We start from the raw sequence: 7620 nt of genomic DNA, 5'->3' as shown, positions 1-7620 counted from the left end.
CTTCATGGATTCATTTCTTTGGTTCCTGGACTTATAACCAGGTGGCAACTCCATTGCTTCTTTTTAAGGGGCACCGCATACTCTAAGGCTCAGGTCGGTTTAAGCCTAAAACCACTTCTAGGGAGATTGAGTACCACGTATCCCACCTTATTAAGAAGGAATCGATATGCCGGTATGTCATCTAAAAGGGGCTAAGAATCACAGAACTATAGACACCTCATTTTGTACCCCGTACGACTCGATCCCTCGTTTCCTAATGATGACATCACTCAGAGGCCCAAGATTGATTAGGTTCTATCTTGTGAAACTTTGACTTGAAGGATGTTTTGGTAAAGAAAATGTGTAGGGAAAACCCTAAGCATGTGCACACATACACATGTATGCATATGCATGCCTTTAAGTATGTGTACGCATACACCAAGCATGCGCACACATACCCTGTGTATATGCACGGATGTAGGGTTTCAAAATACTTGCAAGGAAAGTTTTCGAACATTGAAATTGTGTAGAGTGAATACCACATCATCTGGGAGCCACCTTACACCCCTCTTTTGTCACTATAAAAAGGCCCCAAATGCTCTTTTACCAAAACATGCCAAATTCACTAGAAAATAGTGAATCAAAGTGGGAGTTTTTATTCTATAACATTCTCAAGTTAAAGTTTACTTGGTTGGGGCCTATTTTGGTCTTGACCTTCGAGTTTTAAGCTTACTAACATTCTTGGTTTTGTTCTTGATTATATTGACTGAGGGAAGTAATCAGATCAAAGTTTTAAAAAGTTCTACTGTTTAGGTAAAGGTTCAAACTTTATCTCTTCATTTTCTTGTTTGTTTATTTGTTTCCTTTTGTGTTTTATTGATTTAATATCTTGCTTGTTAGTTTAGGTTTTTTAGTTTTTATATTAGAAGCATGATAAGTTGTTAGATTTCATTTATTGATCTTATGTTTTGGCATGTTTTAGGGGTCGGTGTTTTGGGGCATGTGTGCATGTGCATGCATCATGCATGTGTACACATACTAGCATGTAGACGTATGCACATGGGATATGCACGAATACCCCATGCATGTGCACAAATGCTTGATTTTTTTTTTTTTTCACATGTTTAGTTTATGGTTGGTTTAGTTGTGCATGTTTAGGTGTTTAGATCAATAAGATAACATGTTTACTTGTTTAATTGTTAGATTAAGGGTTAGGGTTTTAAATGCTTGGATAAACTAGATGAACATGCTTAGAACATGAATATGCATTGATGCATAGTTGCTGTGATGTAGTGAGGTAAGTCATGTATATAAAGATGAACATGCTCCTATTTGAATGATGATCATGATTGGATATTAGGATGCCATGGTTAGGTGATTGGAAATTCTTTTTTAAATGCCATGATCAATACGCATGTGATGATTCTTGCTGCTATTGCCCTACTATATGTATTGTTTGCTACCTTTGGATAAAGCATGTTTTGTTAGATGAATGATAGGATCTCTTTACATTTGTTGCAATGGGATGATATGTCATGTTGTATGCTAGATACATGTTAGAGTAAAAAATAACATGATAGAGGACATAGAACACAATGAGTGAAGACTGACCTACGGGTCTAGTGGGGTTAGGTGCCTAACACCTTCTGACCCTCATACCTAAACTCCAGTCACATGCTCTGGTAAAGATCAATCATTCCATAAGGGCACTATATTTATGGTTCTTAGACCTAATTTAGGTGGCGACTCCATTTACACCCTCCGCTCGGTCCACCCTAGGTCGAGGCGTACTTCCTACAAGGAAACCATTACCACTCCACGCGGTCGGGGCACTTGTGCCCATAGTGGAAAATCCATTAGGGATAGAAAAATTTGACTCAATGTGTTCCATTTCCTAATCGAAATAAAGGCTTTTCTAACATTGTTTTGCACACACTTTCTGTCATGCCCCTAACCTAACCAAGAGGGTTAAGCATGCAAAAATAGCTTCACATTACAAGGTTTTCACCTTACAAGCATGCAAGGCCTTCAAAGAGCATTAATAAATCTAAACAATTGACATATTAGATCAAATCCAATAAAGTACAAAAGTCCAATTATAATAACAATCTTCCAAATCACAAAAAAAGACTAAATATTTTAAGACTAAGAGTCTAAACAAAAGATAATTTTTAAACATAAAAGCTCAAATCTTATTCCAATGATTCCTAAACTTCACTCATACACACATCTAGCAGAAGCCCAAACACATGCTACTCTTCCTAATCAGAATCTGAAATGGGAAAGAAGAGAAGGGGGGGGGGAGGGTGGTGAGTTGACAACTCGATAAGTATTACAATACACCTTCCTCCCCTTTTTTTTTTTTAAACATGTGAAACTATGCCAGACCTCAAAGCCTAGACTACTAGACTTTTGTATTCCCCAAGTCGGGAAGTCCATCACTAGACTTTTCCTTTGTATCTCTCTCTTTCAACCATCCATCACCACCGCACATCAACCCACATCTCACCAAATTACCCACACAATCCACTACCACCACCACCAATCCAAACACAATCCAACCCAACCCACTACTATGAAGCCAAACACCTCTCTCTTCCTTTGCCTCTCTCTTTGAAAGAACCATACATTAAGAAAATAATAATTAAAAAATAAATAACAAATCGAAATCCCACTTAAAAGATGCTATAATAGGCCAAACGGTTCTAGAAGGGACTTAAATACATTATCAAAGATTGGCTCTTGGTGTTTATAAAAAAAAAAAAAAAAAAAAAAAAAAGATTGGCCCTTGGTCGAACTTATCATCAATATAGTGCAGCCAATTTGTATTCTTCAAATCCTCTTTGAGCAATATTGTATCATATCAGAAGCTCTCATAGATATCTACTTCACCCAATCTTGAAGAATATTGTCCTCCATTTTTTGCATGGAGCACCCAGCCATAGCCACAGCCACACTTACACCCACACTCATCAAACCAACACCGCAGTACCACCCACCACCGCCAACATCCTCAATCACACTGATTCAATCTAAAGCCCACCGATTCAAAGCCAAAAATCACAAAACCCACCATCACCACCACAATAAACCCAACCACCACCATTAACACAAAACCTAGCCACCACTATGTCCAGATCAACCTATAACCCTCATGACCAAATCAACACAAAAACCCACAAATCCATAGCAACCCCATTAGAATCCATAACAAACCCATCATAATCCATAGCAAACAGATTTGAGATAGAAAGGAAGGAAATGCTAAGATGGGATTCGGGTTTGAAGAGGAGAGAGCAGAATGAAGTAGAGAGAGAAAGTGAAATGAAATAATGAGAGAGAGAGAGAGAGAGAGAGAGAGAGAGAGAGAGAGAGAGAGAGGAGAGAGAAGAAGTATCAGACAATAAAAAACTAAAATTTTATTATACAATCTTGCTATAGTACCTTTTTAGATATTGGATGGTACTGTAGCGCGATTGTAAATTTTTTTGCATTTAGCCCTACGGATAATGCACTCTTTTAATAGTTTGATGCTATAAATTTACCATTTGGGGGTTTTACAATACCCAATACTAATGCTCTTAGGAGTATCCCATCACCTCTTCGAGGCAACGAAACCCGCACTTGGCAGGAATTGCCAATTTGGGGTTAGGGTGAACTAGGGGTATTTTTCCATCCCTAATGAGGTAACTTTGACATTAATTAGGTATAGATGAAAGTAAGAGAGCAAGATAGTCATGAGAGTGGTAAAAAAGAGGGAAAGTAAGTGTTTTTGGGATGATAATAGAGTATATAAAAAATAAATTGTAAATAGCATATGTATAAAAAATAAAAAATTAAGTATAAAAAATTTAAATATATAGCAAAGAAAAAAAATTCGAGGAAGAGGCAGGACGAGATGAGGTAAGCAAAACCCTTCCCTGTTCGTCACTTCTTTGGGGTTAGGAAAACCCATGCAGGGTAAAGTAGGGTAAGGCGGGTCAAGCAGGATTTTTTGCCATACTTTTATTTTTTAGAGAACACTGCACATTTTTAACTTTAAAACAATGACTTGCCATTTTTGGAAAAGAAAATTGTTCAATTTGTGGTGAATCTAAAGGGTGGCAAGGATTTAGGAATTACCAAATTAGAGGTGGAGTTTGGTCAAATTTGAATTTTGACCGCCGTAAAAATAAAAGATGCCTCATATTAGGGTACATATTAGGACATCCCAAAAAGGGCAGAAAGGTAATTAGCTTACTTACTTTTTAAATAAGACTACATATTAGGACATCTCAAAACGAAAAAGATGACTAACAATTTGGGATGGATAAAGTATATATTAAAAGGTTCATTTTACAAGTTTGATGAAGCAAAAAATGGTCACCAGTCAATGACCTTGTCTAAGCTATGACGAGGTAACATTCCCTACAAAGAAGAGAGAGAAAGACGCTAGAGTGGCATTAGCCAACGGTTCTTCGATGATTAAGTCAGTAAAATTCTCAATATCTCTTATAGGATTAGAATGTAATTCTGTATGTTTGAATTTGTGTACCTTTCTTTTAGTGCTTGGTGACTTATTTATAGCCTTAGTATGGCTGTTGGGAGGCTTATTATAAGTGTAACTGATGGCAGCCTCTTAGTGGGTCTCTTGGTTGTCTTTTGTAAGGCTTAACGGGCTCATGGTTGGCCTTTTTGACCATTGGAGCTCGTTGGTTATGAAACCATTAATGACTGCGCCATAAATGTTGTATGGTCATCCTCTCATGGACGACCCTGTGGATTGTATGCTCGTCATCTGTATGGACAAGCATGTAGATTGAATCCTCGTCAACTATATGACAGGCTTGTAATTTTAGTACTCGTCAGTTGCCCCCTTATTCTTGCATTGACCGTTTGGATGACTGTAGGAATATTGATGATTTACACCCATTTTGATGAAGACTCCTATTTTTGGATGCCATTTGTATCACATGCTTCTTGCTAATCTTGAAAATTAGGTAGAACTTTTGATTTGTTAATATTATTGATCTTGCCTACTTTTCTGAGAATTTCATCATAACAGTTATGCCCTTTGGTTTTTATACTTGTGACTTTAATCATACGACTTTATTCTTTTTTTTGTGAATTGGGTCATTTATATGATTTTGTTCACTAGTTTTAATCTTATGAGTTTGATCACATGACTTACTCTTGTATTGGGAATTTTTGTTATCGATGTGATTTTTGTCACTGATTTTAACCTTGTGAGTTTACTCTCGTGATGAGAATTTTATCATCAACGTGATTTTACTGGTTAGTTTTTAACCTTGCGAGTTTATTTATACGACTTACTCTCACTTTAAGAATTTGGTTGTCATTATAATTGCACTCTTCGGTTTTCAACCTTGTGAATTTAATTATATGACTTACTCTCGCTTTGAGAATTTGATCGTCATTATGATTGTACTCGTCGGTTTTTGAGCCATGTAAATTTAATCATATGACTTACTCTCGCTTTGAGAATTTGATTTATCATTACGATTGTACTCATTTGTCTTAACCTTATGAATTTAATCATATGACTTTATTCTTGTTTTGAGAATTTGGTCATCAATATGATTTCAGTCATTGGTTTTAACCTTGTGAATTTAATTATATGACTTACTCTCGCTTTGAGAATTTGATCGTCATTATGATTGTAATCATCGGTTTTTAACTATGCGAATTTAAACATATGACTTACTTTCACTTTGAAAATTTAATTTGTCATTATGATTGTACTAAATTGTTTTAACCTTATGAATTTAATCATATGACATTATTCTCGTTTTGAGAATTTGGTTGTCAGTATGATTTTACTCATTGGTTTTAACCTTGTGAATTTAATCATATGACTTACTCTCGCTTTGAGAATTTGATCGTCATTATAATTGTACTCGTCGGTTTTTAACCTTATGAATTTAATCATATGACTTACTCTCACTTTGAGAATTTGATCATCAATATGATTGTACTCATTGGTATTAACCTTGTGAATTTAATCATATGACTTACTTTCTTTTTGAGAATTTGTTTGTCAATATGATTTTACTCATTCGAATTGAACCTTATGTGACGATTTTACTCTTAATGAGATTTTTATTGTCTACTTGGTTTTACTCGTTGGACTTCAGTGATGGGTTTTCTTCTTGAATTTTTTTTGTCTTTTTTAGGACATATGTGATTCACTTGTTAGGAACATATGTCACTATTTTATGTAAATGCTAATCCTTTGACAAAACACACTTTGCTTGTATTTGGGTAGATCTAGGATGTGTTTAATACTTCAAGAAACTTTGTTTCAAGATCAAGTGTTGAAGCCATGCAAATCTGTCCAAGATTCAAGCTGAAAAATGCCTGTCATTAAAGCTCGACAGCTAGCCATCCATCGAGCTTAAAGAGCTGTTCAGCCCCATGGCTCGGTAGTAGCTCGACAGATAGGGTATCTATCGAGGTTTATGAAAAGCAGATTTTCAGTTCTGTTTTGACTTTAATCCGTGTTTATGTGTTTGGGCTTTCTTTTCTCACAACCCTAGACATATAAAAGGATTATTTTAAGGGCTGTCATAGTGTTCACAAGTTGCACAAGTGTTGAGCAAAGGTTGTTCAAGCAAATTGTGACCGGAGACACAGTTTTACCCTAGTTCATCGTTCTTGTGAAGAAGTTGCTGTGTTTGTGCACCGTAGGGTTTTGTCACTAAGCATCTTCTTGATCTTCATCGTTGGGATGAACTGAAGAACTTTGCAGCCGACAACTTTCTCTAGTTGGTGATTAAAGTCGTGTACTGGGATCCGCATAATTGGTTAGTCACGTACTAGAAGCCGTGCATCAAAAGGAAAAATTGTCACTACAAAACAAGTCCAATTGGATATTGGGATAAGGGTTCAACTGTAGGTTGGTATAAGGTACTGGGATTCCTTTACTTGTAACCGCTTGTTGTGATAATAGTGGAATTTCGGGAGTAGTGACCTTAAAATCACCCGGTGGGGTTTTTGCCGTTAGGTTTTCCCCATTCGTAAACAAATCACCGTGTTATTTATTTTCCGTTGCATACTTAGTTTAATTGGTGATTTTTTTGTGCTACCATGCATTTACATGTTAATTTGATTAATTATAAAACTAGGCTAATTAATCAATTAATCTATCACAAGGGGTAAATTCGTTTTTGGCCTATCAGTCTTTTGTATAGTAAATAAGACTTTTATATTTTTCAAGAGAACGAAATTTATTCATGTGGGGAAAAATACCCCTTTATTCATTCCTGCTTACAAAACAGTTTGATGAAAGAAAATTGAAAATATCATCTAACTAGCAATAATACCTCTTGAGGTGCTTTACATTCCATGGACGAGGTAACCGTTTGCCATTGAGTGATTTAGGGTAATAAGTTCCTCTTTTGGAATACCTAACGATCTTGTATGGGCTTGCGTGCATTCATTGTCATTCTTTCAATTGGGGGAACGATACTTCTTCTTCTTCTTGTTATTTTATCGTTAATAGATGCAAAGTTGGCCTTATGTGTCTCTAGCCACTGATAAAATTCCACACAAAGGAGTCACTTAATTGTTTGAAATTTGTGATTGAAGTTGATCCTAACTTGTTGAACCAAACTTAAGCAGCTCCTTTGAGAGTTTTCGGGA

The sequence above is a fragment of the Quercus lobata genome, chromosome 5 (assembly GCF_001633185.2).
Source record: "Quercus lobata isolate SW786 chromosome 5, ValleyOak3.0 Primary Assembly, whole genome shotgun sequence".
NCBI lineage: Eukaryota > Viridiplantae > Streptophyta > Magnoliopsida > Fagales > Fagaceae > Quercus > Quercus lobata.
Note: the sequence above shows the minus strand (reverse complement) of the source record.